Source organism: Camelus bactrianus, chromosome 8, assembly GCF_048773025.1.
Source record: "Camelus bactrianus isolate YW-2024 breed Bactrian camel chromosome 8, ASM4877302v1, whole genome shotgun sequence".
NCBI classification, from domain to species: Eukaryota; Metazoa; Chordata; class Mammalia; order Artiodactyla; family Camelidae; genus Camelus; species Camelus bactrianus.
The window spans coordinates 40,000,001-40,020,662 of record NC_133546.1 but is presented as its reverse complement, the minus strand read 5'-3'; the positions used below and the strand labels follow the sequence as shown (position 1 = coordinate 40,020,662).

General features: G+C 36.2%; 1 long non-coding RNA gene across 1 annotated transcript in view; it reads right to left on the bottom strand.

The window, feature by feature from the left end:
• Positions 1–447: 447 nt before the first annotated feature.
• The window catches only part of LOC123619781 (uncharacterized), a 197,797-nt gene continuing 177,582 nt past the window's right edge, over positions 448–20,662 (bottom strand). Inside the window, exons 4-6 of the long non-coding RNA XR_012508660.1 lie at positions 2,868–2,953; positions 1,271–1,424; positions 448–1,158 (exon numbers count right to left, since the gene is read on the bottom strand). This is a non-coding gene — a long non-coding RNA (uncharacterized LOC123619781). The remainder of the gene's footprint in view (positions 1,159–1,270; positions 1,425–2,867; positions 2,954–20,662) is intronic.

Below are 20,662 nucleotides of genomic sequence, written 5' to 3'. Positions count from 1 at the left end.
CTTGCTCTTATTTATTTTTAAGTCAGTCTCCTCAAAATATGTCAACTCCTTAAGGATAGCTCTTTTGTCTTATTCATCTTCATAGCTCTAATAACTAGCACAGCTGTGTTTATTCAGGGGCAATAGAATGATGGTTACTCCAAAAACAGGGACTTTCTCTTCTAAGCCCTGCCTCACAGTAAGAGAATTCTCTTCCAGCCCAATACAGACAATATTGCCTACATTTTCTCCTCTGAACCACCTGGAGTCACTTTTCCTACTGGCAGGTTTACCAAAAGCATAATTAAGATTCCCAAATCTATTCTTCTCAAATGTAAAGTTTTTCAGCTTAAGAAGATTGTGTTTCTATTCTTTATGTATCAGTAATAGTTACAATCCTAGGCAAATATTTTAGATTTCCTTAAACAAATGGTTTTCAGACATTCATAACAAAACTCACAGTAAATTTGTTTCAAATGTTTATTTCCCAGACTCATCTCCCAAAACTCTGACTCTGTATGTCTGAGGTAAATTTTAAGAACCTAAATTTTTAATTCCCATCTTGAGAGATGCTAATATAGTAGAACTTTTGTGACATTTTGAGGAAAGTTTAAGGATTTCTAAAAGCAACCCCAGTCCTCATTTGACCCCAAAGGTATCTGTAACACAGACGCAGAAATAGTTGTATTAAATTCCAGATTATTCTAGAAACAGATTATTTATCATGAGAAATAAGAAGGAAAGCTATTTTTTCTGTTTTTCATCCCATTCAACAGGCACCTTTCTGAAGTCTATATAACAAATAACACTGTTCTTCATTTTCTTCTATTCTAACCATGTACCAATATTATTTACAGTATCTCTATAGCCATACGATCAAGGAAAGGAGTTTATTTAGCTCTATCTGTCCAAGAGCAAAATAAGCATGAAAAAAAAAATCTTGCAAGTGACAATCATATGGGGGTGTCAGAGGAGAGCAGAAGCAGTTGTAACTCCTGTCATTCCATTTGGTCAGCAAGGCTGATTCAGCTGTCCTGGCGGGTGCTATAGGAATCCCTTCTTCAAATCTCCACTCATGCTCCTCCCAAAGTTGAATATTTTCACAATACAGACTTCCCCAGCTCAGGATGAGCTGTCTTTGTCCAAGAGGGAACAATTAAATATCTTCTGTGAAAACCTCTGTATAACAATAATCAATAATATTTTTAATGATAGCTTTTTATAAGTAACTCATCCTGTCACAAGTAAAACTTAGTACCAGCAGATATCAATGGGAAACTCTGAGTATTACCTGAATGGCAATGGCTGAGATTATTGTCAACAGTGTAGTTTCAATAAGATCAATCCAGAGCCTCCATCTCTATCAGGAACTAATTCACAAAGTTCCAAAGATGATGTCTATGCATTTTTGAGACTGCAGGATCTCCCCATCTGTAGTCCAATACCTGCAGCCACACTAAAACATCTGATCAATAACCCAAAGCTAAATAGGGCCCCACAAGGGAATCTCTTTTTGCCAGAAATGTTTGAATCTTTTCCTAAGTGGTGGGCCCCAACCACTGCTGAAGCATTTACCCTAGTTAACTCTTCAAGTATAGTTCTCTCAGGATGAATTCAAAGTATACTCTACACAATCTTCTAAAAGGGAAATCCTCTAATTTCCCCCATATTACTATCCCATTAGTCAGCTGGCCAATTCTTCTAAACTCTGTGTTAGGATTCTTTCCAACACACTTCAAAATTGAGGTGTTAAGTCTAATACCCTTTCTAAGAAGGGAACAGATGTTTTAGAGACAACTATTTCTCTACAGATCACCATCTTGCTTTGGTCCACCTTGCTGTAAAAACAATTAAGAAAACATAAGATTTTTCAGTGATGTTTCAAAACATGTTAACTCTAGAAAAATGAGTCTGGGGTAAATGTGAAATCTTAATTCTTTTATAAATAAAATCATTGGCATTAACGTTGAAAAACATTACTGTTGGTAAACAGAATAAAAGTTTGAGGAATTCTTTGTGAAGAGTGGCATTTTAGCAGGGCCATAACCTGGTGAAGGACTTTCATAGGAAGAGATATTGGGAGTGAGGTGCATTCCTAGTAGAGCCAAGGTACAAAATTAAGAAATTGGAAAAAAAAAAAGTGTGTGTGTTGAACTAGAAGTAGTTGAGACTTATCTAGCATATTTTATGATTATTGTTAAAAAAAAATAAATAAAGCTGAAAAGGTGAGTTGAAACCATATTACCAAAAAACCTTTAGTTAAACAAGTACTATGGATTTTACTCTTCAGACAATAGGAAACTTGAAGATTTATGAAAATGTGAGTTGCTGATTCCCACATCTAGTCTCACTTGATTCTGAAGATGCAAAATAACTGTAACCTTGGGGTAGGAAAAGTATATGATGGTTACCATTAGCAGAAAGGTAAGTATAGCCTAGAGTGAAAAATCAAAGGCCCTGAGTGTGGCTGCTACTTTGAATTCTAATCTTGTCACGTATTCATTGTATGACTTTGGACAAAGTATCTAACATCCCTGCACCTCATTTTCCTCATGTGTGAAAAAAGAAATAATAATGGTACGTTATGTAAAATTCCACCTTCTCAGGATTAAATAGCATTTTAAGCACTACTTATCGATAGTGCTTAGAATAGCTCCTAACACACAGCAATCACTTAACATCAGTTATTATTACTATTACATTGTAAGCACTGTTATATATGTTGAATATAGATTATCTAATATTATCCACACAATAAACCACACAATAAATCGACACAATAATCTAATATTAACTATTCAATAAATAAATCCACTCAACAATCCTCATTTTACAGCAGAGGTCACTGAGACTCAAAGATGTTAAAATAATTTGACAAAATTACACACCTGTTAGGTTAGAGATCCAGGATTCCAAAGTGGTCATCTGACTTAAGAATCTGTGCTTAATCACCACTTTCTTCTGCTTTGAGCAACTGTATTAATTAAATTAGATTAGTGTAACAAGAAAGAAATACATTTTTACCAATATTGTCAAGATGAAGAATTGCATGGTGTTTCACAGTATACATGGGTCCATGATAACATCATTTTAGATGTTCCATTAGCCAAACATTTTACTTTCCATCCACACATATATTCACATCAACTCAAAATTCTCAATAAACATTATTTGGCTTTATCTCCAAAGACTGTATTTCAAAAAGTCTACATCTGATCACCCATCAACTTTACACCTCCCTTTATCTCCCTACCCCAGTTCCTTCTCTCTAATCAAAAGAAGTGACATGATTAGGGCTGCAATTTAAACAGATTGCTCTGGCATCAGTAGGTTGGTTGTACTGAAGCAGGAAGAGACTAGATAAAGGAACCCGATTCAGAATCTATTAACAGAAGTTTGGAGCATAAAGGGGGTTTGAACTTACGGAATAGCAACAGGATTTTTCTTAAGAAAAAAATAGGAACTAGGTATTGCAGAGTTAAATATGACAGCTAATTCTATGGAGAAGGTAAGAGGGGGAGGATGCTTTGATCCAAGATGACCAGGACAATATGAATGCTGTGAGTTAGGTGTTATGTGGTGCCTAAAAATATTGTAGGGCATGAGAGGGTACATACAAAGGCAGCCTGAAAAACCCAAACTCCACCAGAAAAGAGAATGAATTACAATGTTTCCTTAAGTTTTGTGTCTCATTACCTTGATTAAATGTTATAAAATTTCAGCTCTGGACCAAAGCTTTTAGCCTCATTTTGTTAGTTCCTCAAATTCTAGTAACCTCTGTACAGCAGCAATGGTTGCCTCCTCACATTCCTGCCTCTGAGAATATGGATCAAAATTTTACACTTCTTAGCAATTGTCTATTCCTGCCTGTTATTCAGAGCAAAACAAGCAAAAGATAAATGTAAAAGTGTGGGAAGATAATAAATTTGATTTTGAATATATCCAATCGAACTATTAAGGGCATAGTCCAAATATGAGTCTATGAGATTTAGCAGAAAAAAAATAGTCAGAGATATATATTTGAGGGCCATCTAGCTAGGGGGATTGCTTAGCTACAAAAATTTTATTAATACCAAGAGAGAACTATTTAAGAGAGAAGAGAACTGGCTCAAGAAAAGAACATTAAAGAATTCCTACATTTAGAGGAAAGTTACCCAGAAGGAACACTGGAGAGGCAGAAGAATAACCAGAGATCTGTGGTCTCATAGAAACAAGAAAGTAGAGATTTCCAACAATGTATCTATTCATAAGATCATAAGGGTGCTTGTTATTTTGACTTGCCTGTGTCCCGGTCTTCAGCAACAGCACTTGAGCATTTCCTCCCTTGTTTCTATCAATTAATGTGAAGAAAAACTTGTATTTTCAGCATTAATTGTGATTCCAACTGGAGTCATCAGTTCTAGTACCACACCTACTCTCCCCTGTAACACAGGAGTTCTAGAATCCCAGGCGGGATTGGACATGGTACTTCAGCTCACGACCACAACTACTGAGACTCAAACTTGGGACCAAAGTCCAATCAATTAGAATCCTTCCTGTATCACTGGGAGGAAAAGATGAGGAAGAATTGTCCTTACGGCTGACAAAGCTGGGAAAATCTGAGAACTGGAACTTGGAACTAATGGTTTTGTCTCCTCCAGTTTGGATGCTCTGGTCCACAGCAGGATATTAAGAGAGAAAGTAAACAGACATGGGAGGAGAGAGTCCTGAGAGAGTTCAAATCTCAGAAGGCTTCATTGCTATCCTCCTTCCCACTCTCCCAAGATTGACTTTCTACCACTTTATTTCAATTTGCACACTTCCCTAGAACCACTTCAGTAAATGCTACTTTTCCCTTGTTCAATCTCCTTATAGTAAAGTTTCCTCTAACAGCCAAGAATTCCGACGAAAGGACAGATCAGGAGGCATAAGGACCAAGAAGAAGCTGTTAGACTTTGTAGCTTGTAGCTCAGAGGTAGCCCAAAGGAAACTGCTGGTAACAGAAAATAGATGTCAAAGGGCTAGAGACCAAAGGATAGTAAGGAAATGGAGCCAGAGAAGCTGGGCCAGACTTCTGACAAGTGTAAGAGGAATAAAATGAGCAGGAACTTTAACGAGTAGCAGGTTTGTGAGTATAGAAGACTGTACCCTCTCTTACTGTCCATGGGTAATTCTTACTTTATAAATAAATAGATGTGTTATTATAAAGTAGTTGTTATACTGTGATTTAAAAGGGTACACAGCTTCTCTTAAGGATCTTCCCTTGGCATTTTCCAGTATATGGAAACAAGGTCAACCAGCCCTATAGTGTTATACATTAAAAAAAAAAAAAAAAAAAAAAAAAAAAAAAAAGGTCTGGTTTTACTGGCATTTTTTAATGATTTCATTTCTGTCTTGAAATATACTTATTAAAGTTGCTTTTGAAAATGTCATTCTTTTCCAGCTATGCCAAGGAAAGCCAACAAACGGATCTCAGTTGATTCGGGGACTATCTATTTAAAAGGGGGGGAATAGGGGTTCCTGTGGGGAACTAATGACCACAGTGATTAATACAAGGCAGAACTTACTAGTATAGACTTGGTTCTGTATTTCCCCACCTGGAAATTCTCCTCTCAAAGCTATGCTTCCTCAAACCTAGAAACTGGTGGGAAGACGGAGAAGCAGAAAAGACAGTTAATACAAGAAATTTGTCCTCTTGAGGGTGGACTTGTGTCGAGAAGAGACCTCTGTAGTTCAGGGAAAGAGGAGGAAAAGTGTGAACAGTGGGAATGTGAACAGTGTTGCAGCTCACAAACTTAACATGATGATGTCTTTACAGATACATAATATCCAATTTTATTTTTATAGACACCCCTGTGAGAAGACCAGAGAAGATGTCCTCATCTCCTTTTAAGAGGTAAGGTAAAGGAGGCTCAGAAAGGTTTATGTGTTTTGCCAAAGATCTCAGCAACTGAGCAAGAGAGCCAAGAATCCAGCCCAGAACTGCTGATACAAATCCCAGAGTGCATGGCTCTCTCTTGCCTCTTCTGTATTTAAATCTTTCAGCTGCTTCTCTACTGCAATGAAGGCCATATTTTCACTGAAATATCTAGTGAATATTTTACTTTTGATTCCTTGTAAAATTTTACAAAAACCTCAGGAGTGGATCTCCCTAACTTTGGAGTCCCGACTATCTAACTCCAGGTGTCTGGGTTATACTCATTCCAACGCCAACAATGTATTGTTGATAATTTTTACAGCTTAATGTAATCACGACAGCTACCAGAAGCAAGAGATGACATTTATTGCACACCTACTGCATGGCATTTTGTAAACATGATCTCATTTAATCATGGTAGCCCGAGACATGGGCATTCACTTCTCAAAAGAGGCCAGTGAGTGAGGGACAAGGATACAAATCTGTGTCTGGATTAATCCACCAAACCACAGTGAAAAATATGTTTGCAAAAATACTGGTCTGTAGGTTAGACGCCAGCATTTTCTCATTAGAATAACTTTCATAACTTGTTATAAATTTCTCTAGATAGAGATGATGCTGGATTTGTATTTAAGCAAAACAAAACATTATAGATCTTTAAAATGTGAGTGTGAGCTTTAGAGGAGAAGCCTCAATTGTGTTAGCCAGATCTATTAACAGTGTCCAAGCTTTCTCTGGAACCAGCTTCAAAAACCACCTCTGTGAAAAATGAGGTAAATTATAGCATTCACCCTGCTGATGGAGGCTGACGTTTCCGCCTCAAAGGTTCCAATCCTAGCTTTATGCTTTCAAAATATCATAAACTATGATTGTAGTAATCTGGCAAACAGGAAATAATTGTCAGCAATGCTAGATGGCTTGAAGGAGGCTGTTGCTTAAAAAGTTCAAAGTGCTTTCTTCCCTCTGTGAAGAATGCTTGCCTTCCCTACAGTAGTCATTTCTCATAAAATCAAGTGAATAGACATCTTGAAAACATGCTCCTTTGCAGACAGGTGTGCCTTTGCCCCAGTCATGAGGTTGAAAAGACTACTGTACTCTTTAATGGGATTTTCAGGCAGAAGGAAGATTATCTGAAAGCCCAACCTAATAAACGCCTGTCTCCTCTACTTGTGACCTAGAAAGGACTTCCCTTTGGTAAGCAAGGAGAGTCTGTGGCTGCCACGTCACTGAAATTGCTTTGGAGGGATGTCTTGATTATGATTTTGTGTGTGGAGTTGTGAACAGAGTTCCATCTGCTAAGAAGTGCTCAACAAATGTCCTTTGGTACAAACAGTAAAGAAGTCTTAAATTCTGAAGCAATGACTGCTGCTCTCTGTTAAAATAACATTAGTGTGCATCTCACCACCCCACAAAAATGCCATTTTTATGGAAGAGGAATGGTTTATTTTATATTACTTGAAAGAACAAACATTTGACTTGCGTATCATATTGCTGCTGTTAACTGTCAACCTATTGAGTCCCCAGCCCTGACAATACAAAAACTAGAATGAAAAGACACAGAGAAAAAACTCTTTAAAGGAAAGTATCTTCTAGCACACAGTTCTTTGAACAAAGATGTCTATATGTGCCAGTGTTACAAGAACATGTAATAATTTTCAAGAAATGGCAGCTGGAGTGCTACCAATGATAAGTGCACAAATTTGCACAACCTGATTTTGCTGATCAGTACTCACATCTCAGACACTGGGATCCCTCCTGAGAAGCAATTAAAAATCTCCTTGCTCAGAAATCAACACTGAATTCACAAATATTTAGTTTTGTAAATTTTGCTCTAGGATTAGCCTAAATTACACAGAATTTCTGTAAGAATGGATAAGCACCTTTCAATAACAAATGCCCTTTCCCCTAAAATTAGTATTTTTTTTGTGTGTTATTCATTGAAATTACTAAATAATTTCATATCACTACAAGGAATAGCAATCTATCTTATATATCTCTCTAATTACCATGATATTTTATGCCTATAAAATGCTTAATCAATTAGAAAAGATATAATATTAACCCTAAGGCCATGGCTACCTTCATTAACCATTTTAATCAGGTCCATAGATTTGATTAGATTAATCCAATAACAAAAGTTGAACTAATAAAACATGTTTGTCTGTCAAAGGACTATATGTAGCAAAGTCAAGTGAGAAGTAAACCAGTCTATGGGGCTGCCATTATTAAAAATAAAATATTTTACTGAGGAGTAACATTTATAGATGAAAATGCATAAATGTTAATGTATAACTCAATAAATTATCACAAAAAGGACATACCTTTGTAACCACATCCCAAGAAAAAAAATAAAACATTAAAACACCTTGAAAGACCCATAACTTCCTTGATTTCTAGAGGTTCATCCCCATAAATTCTCACTACCTTGATAACATTCTCTTGCCTTTAAAGCATATCTCTTTAAATAATATGTCCAGTATTTCTTATTGTACTCAGCAGGAGAATTGTTCCAAAACAACTCAATCCTCCATTTTCTGAAGCTGAGTTCCAGCACTGCCACTTTTGTAGAACCAGGGACCTAGAGTACATAGAGCAACTAGAAGCCTCTTCCCAACTGTCTTACTGGTCCAGCAACATCCTCCATATCAGCTCTCCAGAAAAAAAAAAAAAAAAATCCCTGATTTATAGTGTTGCTAATTTCTGTGTTGTAAATACCCCCACTATAACCAATTTCAAGCTAACTTCCTGACATCATTGGTTTTGAAGTTTGGAAGAGATTCACACAATTGGCTGTCATGAGCCAGCATGAGCCAGCTCCAACACACAACTTTATTTCACTCCTGTAATTTGATGAAAATGGTCATAATGACTGTGAAAGCACCCTTGTGCCAAGCATATTATTTTATTATTAAAGAACTTGTTTTAAAGACATTACTCATGTTGCTCATTTACTAACTGAACACATATTTAGTGAACCCATACTAAGTGCCAGACCCTAAGCTACTTGCTAATGTTGCAATAGTGCCCAAATGAGACAGGATAGCTGTCTTCTTAGGACTTACATTCAAATGGATCAACAAATGTTAAAAAAAAAAAAAGCACACAAATAAATATTTAATTCTACACTATAAGCCCTATGAAGTAAAAAGCAAGAGATTAATAATGGAGCATTTCATTGGCACCAACAGAGAACATTTTTTTAAAATGACATTAAATCTGAGACCTGAAGTATAAGGAGTCAGCCAGACTGAGTGAAATATACTTGTCCTCATCATAGAAACACCACGTATCAAAAGGTCTGATTTCTGGATAAAAACATTATAGGTAAACTCATTCTTCTACATGAAAGTTTCAAGACAGAAATGATTATATTCTAACTTTCAATCTATTTTTATCTAAATAACTATCCCATGGTCCACCTCCCTCTCCAATATGATTTTTAGGCATATTTTAAAGAATTTAAGTTAGTGTTCCTCCCCTGAAATCCCTCTGTACTTGCCAAAAGTGTCATAAATTGGATTGATTTTCCAGAACCCTACAATAGTCTATACATCTTCTAATCAGTGAGGGAGACAGTGAAACTACCTTTATTTTAGGGAAAACAATTCTGCAGTTATACTTATTACATCCCTGCAAATCTACAGCATGATGATCATATTACTACTAATGTGTCCAAAGTCTACAAGAACCTAAAGTGCCTTACCAATAATAGAAATAAGATTTAATTATGCTTATGTTAGCTTTAATATTAGGCTAGAGTTTGTTGTGCTCTCATTCTTGAAATTGCTAACATACTTCAGGTAACAGTTATTTTGAACAAATATGAAGAGCTGATTAATCACTTCACCCCATTCACAACCCCTCCTCTCGTTCATGCTTGCTGCAGTAACATATGAATACTAATACAGGATAAAAAGAATTTCGTTAACTCAGTTGTTCTCAACCAAGGGTAATACTTGCCCCCTGAGGATATCTGGCAATATCTGGAGACATTTTTAGTTGTCACCGGGGGCAGTTCTACTGGCATCCAGTTGGTAGAGGCCAGGGATGCTGCTGAACACCTTACAGTCCCCTGGATAGCCCCTCACAACAAAGGATTATGTGCCCAAAACGTCAAAAGTGCTAGGTTTGAGAAACCCAGAGTTAACTAGATTGATTTATGGACCAATATTTATACCTGGATTATTTAACTATTATATCTATTTAAATTTTAAGTAGTAAACTACTGCTATACATTACTATCTGATTAATATTACTTTACACATTTTTATACGCTACCATGTGAGTCCAGGATAACTTTCATTTATTAACACAACACAAGCCATATATAACCTATTCACATAAATAGAAATCTCATAAATATACTAATGGTTTTAAAAGCAAATCATGACAATGCAAATTTCATACCTTTTTATAATTATTCATTCCATTATTTATATTCAATACATCCTTTGGGGGTTTTTTCCTTCCTTTCCATTACAGAGATTGTATACTTCATGGGAAGATATTTGATAGTGTATCCAGTTGGACTTTTACCACACTAAAATTTTCAGTAAAATCTTTATTTTAAGCCTATATTATTTCCTTGTTATGAGGGTAGGTTTTAAGAAAAAAATGCTGCATCTGGGGAGAGTTAGGCAACATCCACATCCAGCCAAATGGCACTGTAGGAAGAGAAGACACAGGCAGGACACAATGGACCTCTAAGAGGAAGATCCCATGCTGACCTTAGGTGACTCAAAGGCTTTCTTGGGTTGACTCTGCAGACATTTAGATCCGCCTCAACTTCCTCAGCAAGTTCAACAACATTCAAATAATCAGTCTTCCATACTGTCAAGCATTTTTGCTTAGCTGGCAGAAAAAAAGCGTGTGTTTTTCAGACCATGACCCTGAAGTCTGGAGAGACCACCGAATTGACACACAGTTTCCCTGAGACCAGCGTTGGTGCCCCTGGAGGGTGTGTGGCTCAGAGTTATGATGACTGCTCTCATTCCATCTGCATCATGTATTGACTTAACTTTGCAACGCTTGTCTGCCAGCTGCACACCTGACCTATAAAGTGATGGAAATGGGAGATCAACGGAATGAACGATGCAGAACTGACCTCCTGATATGTTCAAAGATTCTGACACAGAACTGATTCTTGAGGTACTAATGCTTCTGAGGCTCAAGATCAGTTTTTCAGATCCTTGTTTTAGGATGACCTAGTAGCCAGTGAAATTACTCAGACTATCTTACCTAATTCAGATTTTTTCCTCATCATTTTTTCCTGATGATAAAGAAATAAAACATTTAATTTTAAAAAGGCATATGTTGCCAACCTATAAAGAACTATTGGATGCTTGAAAATATGACTCTGTTTATTGGCTAGATTCTCAAATGACAAACGAAAGACCCATGGGACAATTTAAATGTTAGTTTCATGACAGCAGGAGCATTGCTCCATGCACAGCTGTACATCTGGGTCTATCAGAGCCCGACATATAGCAAGTGCTCAGTAACTAATGACGGACCGCACAATGTAGTAATGTCAGTGAACACAGCACTATCTCTCATTAAATACATGTTTACTCTAGCTCCTAAAATAATGTTTTTTGTTGTTTTTTTTTCTGTTGCAACTTCTGCCAATATCTAGAACTAATCACACATTCAATTGATAGCTAATATACATCAGAGACTATATGAGGAGATGACAGGCTGTCCACTCAAAACAAATTTTACTGGCCTAAATTTTTCTCTGTTAAAAACAAATATGATTTCACCTGTTCCTGTTATCTACTTATAAGTCCAAGCACGGTAAAAATAAATAAATAAATAAAAATAAAAGATCTTCTCTGAAACATCTTCCATTGTCACTATACCCTTTATGACTGAAGACATATTCTTATTCTGCAAACTGATGAGCTGAATTTTATTAAGAGAGATTTGTGGTAAGACTCAAGAAGATTTGTGCAATATTCCCTCCTGTACTAAGGAAAGATCTTCCCATTCATCATCAATGGTTGATAAGAAGTGCTGTTTTAACAACATTTCTGATGATGAATGAGCGTATCCTTCTTTCATATTAGAATAAATATTAAAAAACAATCTTCTTGAATCATGGAAGAAGTCTTTCAATACACTTTAATCATAAAGAGTGAGAGTAAGATTAGCAGAGGAAGGCTGTGTATGGAGGGAGGTGTCTAGCCTTCTACAATTATAAGAAAGGAGAAGTTACTCCCCATTCTGTAGTCTAACACATTTTATTAATCTTTAATGTATATCTCTTGTCACATATATTAGGAAACAAGAGGGACATGTTAAGTCTTAATTAATTATCTCCATATGAAAGGAAGCCCCCAAGAAACATTGCAAGCTCATTCCACTTTACAACTCTTTAGTTCATAGGTATAGAAACTAGCATTAAGTCCTTTTAAGAGAATGTGCACCAATCTGACTTATTTGAGCTTCGGGGCAATCTGCTAAAAAGGCTTTTTTTTTTTTTTTTTGAAACTGGGACTTGGACTTGATCTTGATTAGTTCTTTTGTTACGCAATTGAAGAAGGATAAATGAGTGGCCATAGGATGCCATTTAATGGCTCTGTGAACAATTTACATAGTCTGCATAAATGTCATTTTGAAAAAGCTATAGCAATAGTGCTTCACTCAGTAGCTTAGGCCCTTAAAGCATTTCCATTAAACATCTCATTTGGAAAGAAAAAGTCAAGTTATTTTAAATTCTACTAGGCCACAATTAAGGTGATGATTTCATCTCAGGGCAAAATATTGGCTGAAGTTATGGATGAATTAAATAAAACATAGACATAAGCTCCAAAATACTTTATCTTTCCTTTGTAAAATCTGATTTTCATTTAGAAGATAATTTGTCAAGGTTTAACAGGTATATAAGGTGTAAAATGTGGTCGTTCATCTAACAAATGTAGATGTTATCACTTCAGATCCATTGATATAACAGTAATAGAAAATTCTTCTAATGCTGGTTTAACGTAGGGATTGGTACACTTTTTATGTAAAGGAGCAGAGAGTCAATATCTTAAGCCTCGCCATGCAGATGGTCACTGTCACAACTACATAACTCTGCTATCATAGTGAAAGGAGCCCTAGACAATAAGTAAATGAATGTGGTAACTGTGTTCTAATAAAACTTTATTTACAAAAATAGGTGGTGGACTGGATTTGGTTTGCAGGTGGTTATTTGCCAACCCGTGACTTAATCCATATGGAAATTTTCTGTTTATTTAAAATGAAGTTTAGGGGAGGAGGGGGTGGCAGTTTAGGAGTTTGTTCAGCAGTTCCAAGAGTCTGAGCCCAGGGTCTGATGGTCTCTGCTACCCTAGGCCTATTCCACATAATCCCAAACAGCTGCCGTAGCCCTAAACACTTGATTCTCAAATTTCCACTTCTAAGTACAGAAAGCATGAATGCTATCAGAGTATTGAGAATGGGTCTTCTTCACACACTTTCCCTCTTTGATAAGGAAGGAAAGAAACTCCCCTAGAAAACCCATGTATTTCCCTTTTATGTCCTTAGTCAGACTGGGTCATATGTCTATCCTTAGGCCAATCATTGACAAAAGGGATAGAGTAGGCACAATTAACTGAAAGCAATTTATTCCTTGGGGCTGATCTTATTACCACCGAGAAAGATGGAGATTCTGATACAGGGATGAAGATAAAATGGCTGTTACATAGGCAATCAATACGTGATCACACAAACAGTAGTGAGGTTTGTCCAGTCTTGTTTTGTTTTACCAGTTAGGATATAAGATCTTAGATGGCTTTCAGATATTATTTTGATTCATGGATGGAAAAAATTAAAATGACTCCTTTGGGTCTTTTATCTTCCATATTGCAGTTTCATGCCTGGTCTTGGGCTGCATACATTTTAGGCAGATGGTTTTATTTTGCTGGTCATTTGTCTATCTGAAATTTTGCAGCAAAGGTGGGAAAACATTTCTACAGATCTTGATAAATGGAGGAAAGAAGTTTCTTTTTTAGAGCCACTCTCTCACAAGTTCTCCATGCTTAAACGAGGACAAATTAGAAAATCTAAGAACAGAGGCCAAATTCTGGTCCCAAGAAAAATCACAATTGAAGATATACAACAGCCCAACTGGATGGCAAGTTATGTCCTGCCAGGATGTGGTTGTACATGACAGTCAACAGAGTAGCTCCAGGGGGCTGTTTATGACATATGGTCTCCTAAAGGAAGAACACACTTCCTAAAGGAAGAAAAATCAGGTACACAGAGGTGGTCAAAACAGACCCAAAGGATTTTTAGTCTAAACAAGACATGATACAAACTTGAGTTTACTCCTCAATGTATGCTTACAAGGACACAAGGAGAAGAGGGTCTAAAATTAATCTAAAGCTTTATAAAACTTCAAGGTACAAAAGAGCAAAGAGAGGAGAAATTGATCTACCTATGCTTGCTGAGAATGTAACCCATCACTGGGGGGGGTCCAAGGACTTCAAAGAGCATGGTAATACTGCAGAACCTCTGAAACCACAACTCGTGAGCAAAGGTGTGAGCGGTGCCTGTCAGTCACTGTGCCCAGGTGAGTCAGTGATAGGGCATGGAGGTGGCTGTGGTACCCAATGAAGCTGCTGAGGGTACAGTGGAGGAAATGATTCCCAGTGGGATGCAGGACACTGGGAGAAATGCTGACACAGCTTCACAGCTATCTTAGACCTTACCAAAAACTCCAAAAATTCTTGGGGGATTCTGTAGGAGGTAGAGGACACACAGTGAAAAATAATGCCAAAATACTACTTGTTAAAGCTAATGAGATGTTTGTTACAAGATTTAACTGAATGGTTAGAGAAAGCACAGGATATCCAGCATAAAATGATGCTTCAAAAAGAGAGACTGGGTCATTAATCCTCCTCTCTTTTGGTCTTGAAATGATCTGCCTACGTTATTTCAACACAACTGGTTATAAACATTTTCTAATAAGTCCAATTATTAATTAATTTGATATAATACATACAACCTAAAATAGTGTTCTAACTAATAAACCCTTCTCATATCTAGATTTGAAAGGTAGTGAAATGTCTTCTTTTTCAAAAATGTTTCAGCCCTGGACTTGCCAGTACCTAAAACTCTCAAATCTATCCATAAACATTGACTTCGTGCCTTTTCAGGTGCAATGCCCTATGTCTGGTCATTCTAACCTTATTACACACTCCACTAGGTTAAGGCAGGGGAGGCCTCTGTTAAAATGCAAAAGTTATCTGGAAGAGATAAGACATTAAGCAATTAATTACATGCCATTAGGACCTTCACTCATCAGATTAGTCTCAGTCACTCAGGAAGACTCCTGAGGGACCCAAACATGAGCAAATAACAAATGCAGTTCCATGGGTAGTATTAGTGAGGCATACCATTCCTGAGGTAGGAAGTTTACAGAATCAGCAGAAGACATTCTTCTTTCTGCTTTTGCTCAATTTCAATCTATATCTATCCAGAAATTCTACTTTTTTCTTGTTTTATTTTCTATATATATATATGTGAACACATATATGTCCACACTCAGGTCAGAGTATACAGTTAGACATTTTGTTTTAAGAAAAATTGAGCAATGCAGAAGCTGGAGCTCAATCCAAATTACAAGTTTTTTCTAGTTTTACATTAACAGCTATTATGTTCATTTTACTACTCCCAGCTATTATTTATTGAATGTTTAGGGTGTGATGGTCTTTGAGATAAACGCTTTAAGTGACAAAGCCAGGATTTGTATGTAGATCTATCTGATGTTAAGATATGAGTATTTTTTTTTTTTAATTTAAGATCCATTATTTTCAGCTGAAAGTGAGTAAAGGGACCAGAAGCAGAAAGTTTGAAGGTCTCTGCATCCTGTATTTTTGCTGGAACCTAATAATAGTAGCTCCATTTAAAAAGGTGAGCATTCTCCTGTTTGCCACATCTAGCTGGCTGCCTTCATTTATATTACCTACCTTAACTAGACCCATAAACGTGTCAATTTGCAGAATTTTCAGTCCCTGCTATACTGCCTTATACTTATCCATGATATGAAACAAATAGAATTCCATGTTATTTTAAAACACCACAAGCTTATAAATCAGTAGCACTAAATACTATTCAAAAGCATCAACAGAGGATGAATAAAATGACCTTAGTCTATTGGTCTATTGTTATAATAACTTCTTGTGAAGTTATGTTAGTGAGATTATTCTCAAATATTAGTTATAACCAAAAGAAAGAACAAAAAAGAGTGAAAATATAACAGAAAAGAAACATTGAGAAAAATACTTTTATCACACAGTATGATTCTATAGATATGAACAGTTGATTGCATCGAGTATTACAAAGCCATCAGAAACTAAAATAATTAATTCTTTACAACTTATTGCTGTCTACTTATAAATTTTTGCAATACCTAGAGTTAAGTTCATTTTAAAACATACGTATGTGTTAAAATTTAGAAACAAGATATTCTGTATTCAACGTGTGTTTAAACTGATGAAATTTTAGTGTACACCAACAAGAGCAAAATCATTAAAGTCGTGGCATATAAAGAGACAAAGGTAGAAATTCTAATCAGAGTAAGAGAGCAGTCAAACTCCTGTTCTCAAGGGAGATCATTTGCTTACTGTGAATGGTAATCTTGTACATCACCAGGCATAGAGACAGCTACGCAGAATGAAAACACACTGTCAATTAAATCAATTCAGTGAGGGGTAAAAATCAAACCAACTGGCTATCTGGCATCAGTTATTCAAATTAACCTGTTGATTGAATTTTTTACTGTTTCTACCAGGTACTTTGATACACTGTAGTCAGACTATAATTTCCTCAGTAGGGGCTGGAAGAAACCTCTCTCCGCCATGATTATGGTTCCAGAGATCAGCATAAAATCTGTTTGAGTTCGAGAAATGCCCAGAGAAGTTTCTAACAGGCTTCCCAAAAGCTAACTAACATTCAATAAGGAAGTAATGAATTTTACGTGGGAATGCTCAAGCAAAAGTGTCATTCATTCATCCATTTGCTCCTTTGTTTATGTAACAAATATTGAACACCTTCCATGCTCCAGGCCTCTAGCCTTTCCCTCTTGGAGATTACTGTCTAATGGAGAGAACTTTTCTCAACGCTTCAGATAGCTGAAGACCCAGCTGCTAAGTAGCCTGAAATCTAATAAAAGAACAACAGGATGTGAGCACTAGCTCACATGTAGCAGAGCAAAAGAGTGCAAGACATAAGGCATCATGGAAGTAAATAACAACTTACCTAAAATTTTTAACAAATTTATAAGGGCCAAATAGTGTGAAAGTATAGAACCCACAGGAGCTTCTGATACAAGCTCTCTCTCTGGCTCTTTTCCACAATTTAGCTAAGTTCTTCATCATTTTATAACAAGGATCACCTTTCCTCTGATTGTCAACATGTTCCTCATTTCTGCAAGAGACCACACCAGAATCACTTTCAATGTCTATATTCCTAACTAACAGACCCTTCCAGGTAATCTAGACTTTTTCTAACAAAAACCTCTCCCAGCCTCAAAACCCTTCCATTGTTTATCCATTACTCAAGTCCAAAGCTGCTTCCACAATTTTAAGTAATTATTACAGAAGCACCCCACATCTTGGTACAAAAACCTGTCTTGGCTCAAGCAGCCATAACAAAATACCACAGACTGAATAACTGCAACAGAAGAAATATATTTTCTTACAGTTCTGGAGGCTAGAAGTCCAAGAGCAAGGTGCCAACAGGTTTTGTTTTTCCTGAGGTTTCCCTTGACTTGTAAATGACCACTTCTCATTGTATCCTTCCATAGCCCTTTCTCTGGGCAAATACATCTCTTTATGTCTCTTTTTCTTCTTATAAGGACACCAGTCATATTGGATTATAGCTCCACCTTATGACCTCATTTACTCTCAAGTACCTCCTTAATGACTCTATCTCCTAGTACAGGCACATTGGAGGTTATAACTTTAAGCTATGAATTTAGGGGAGTGGGGTACCCTCAGTCCATAATACTAACTGATTTCAAAACTGACTAGAAAACTATGGTAATTAAGACTGTGTAGTATGAGCAAAAGGACAGGCATATAGATCACTAAAATAAAATACAGAGATCAGAAAAGTCCCACACACTTCTGGTCAAATGATTTAAACAAAGGTGCAAAGGCAATCCAATGGTGAATAGTCATCTCTTAAGCAAAATGTACTGGAACAACTGGATATTCATATGTAAGAAAATGAACTTTGCACTATATACACCAAAATAAAGTTAAAATGGATCATAGGCCTAAATTCAAAATCTAAAGATACAAATTTCTAGGAAAAAGGAGAAAAAATGTTTGTCACTTTGGATTAGGAAACAAAAATTAAACACAAAGAGCATTATCACAAAAAGTTTAAAAATTGATAAATTGGACTTCATTAAAATTAAAATCTTTTGCTTTTCAAGTGAAACTGGTAATAAAATGAAAAGACAAGCCTGTTGGTTCTGTACAAAGAGGGCAAGGAAGAGTCTGAAGAAAGAGGCAGACCACTCCAAATTGGTAGGTAGCAGGTTTAATAAGGGAAATGACTTATGAGACTTGTCTTGGGCAGCAGCAAGACAAGTAGATCTCTGCACCTGCCGCCAGAATCCTAAAAGTTTATAAAGAGGCCTTAACCAGGGTTAGTCGATAATACCACCCAGATGTTCTCAACAACTCATTACTCTCTCAAGGGCGCATCCTTAGGGCAGCTTCTATCTTGGGGAAGGCAAACAAAACTCACATTCCAAGGCCAGGGGGTGGGGTGAGAAGCCTTTGATTGTCCAAGTCCAGCTGCTGGGTTATCCAATGGTCACATCCTTGTGATGACCTCTTCCAGCAAAGCTATGGACTAGAATAAAATATTTAAAGAACACATATCTGACATGTAATATATAAAGGCTGGACAATAAGAAAACAATCAACCTAATTCTTTAAATAAGCAAAAATTTGAACACTTGACCGAAATATGACATCTAATGTCACATAAGCACATGAAAAAGTGCTCAATATCAGTAGTCAGGGATATAACAAATTAAAACCAAAACAAGATACCATTGCATACCTATTATTATGGCTAAAATCACAACAAAGACCTGGAAACACTACGTGCTGATGAGGAGGAGACAAAACGACCTGAACACACACATATCGCCAGTTGGAATGCATGGTGAAATCACTTTAGAAAAAAGATGGACGGTCTCTTTTAAAATTAAATATACACTTACCATGCAACTCAGCATTTCCCCTTTTAGACTTTTAAAAAATAATTTAATTTCTTAGAGCAGATTTGTTTTCACAACAAAATGAAGAGGAGGGTACAGAGATTTTTCCATATACTCCAAAACTAGAAAAAAATGAATACTGATACACATAACAACATAGATGTATATCAAAAGCATTATGCTAAATGAAAGAAGCCAGGCTCAAAAACTACATATTTTAAGGTTTCAGAATATAATGTTTAGGGGCAAAGGCAAAACTGTAAGAAAAGGAATCAGTGGATGGTGGGGGCTGTGTTTTGGGAATCAGGAGGAATGACTACAGTGGAACATTTAGCAGCTCTGGGGGATAATGGAAGTGTTCTTTATCTTGATTGTGATGGTTACACGTCCAACCAAAAAATTCATAGAACTCTGTGTCTTCATCAAAACTCATAGAACTATGCACTAAAAATGAAGACTTTTTTTTTTTCAATAAACCTGACTCTAAAGGAGGATTTCAGAACAAATTTCTTCCACAGGTAAAACCACAGCTAATATTTTGGTTTATTTGCTTTTATTTCTGTGTGTAGGTGTGTATATGTGTTATCATCTATGAATAATTTTGTATTCTGTACTTAACACTATACTGAGAGCATTTTCTCATCTTTGAATCATCTTCCAAAATGTGATTTTTTTGAAACTTGGGTAGCATCAAATTTCATGTTATAGAAAAAAAAGTGTACAGAAATAGTTTTAAATTATTATTAAATGATATATGAAAAGTTTAAGAATCTTATTGCTATACACATTTTAGTTATGTGTTAATTTTTCATTTGTTTTTTTAATTAATTCAACCATTCGAAAAACATGTATTGAACATCACCGATAGAAAATAAAATTAAATTAAATGAGACTCATGCTCTCAAAGATGTAACTGAGTAGTGAGGACACAACCAATTCAACAGCTAATTACAATCCTGGTGACATATGTTCTAATAGGTATGAAAAAATGCAATTATTTATAATATTAGTCATAAATTACAGTGAAACTTTTATGGTGAGTCATTTTATATATTTAACCACCATTAAGTTTGTTTTATAAATTTGCATTTATATGTCTACACTAACGAGATTTTCTTTGGCCATAGTGATTCTGGTGATGCTTGCTTTGAAAATATTCTGTACAAACCTGTGGTATGCAACTTTAACATTATGCCATTCATTACTTTTTCATATGTCAGATTTGAGCCATACTCTTTCTAACAAAAATTCTTGCTCCTGAGCAGGTCTCCCCCTGGTTTGGAGCCATGGACCAGGGTGATCATGAGCTAGAGGGACCCACCCCTTGGTTGGGCCTTTCCATTTTCATCAAAGGCCAAGTCTTTTGCCCAATAGTGTATTTTCAACCCTTAATTAGCAATACAGAAGCAGTATTTTATTTCTTGCCTTACTATGAAGTTTAAGTGCTCTCTGCAGTAATACAGTTTATCAAAAGCACAAACACACACACATGTATCACCCATTACCTTGAACAGTCTAGATCTCATCTCCAAATAAAGCTGTCCCAGGGAAGACCCTGT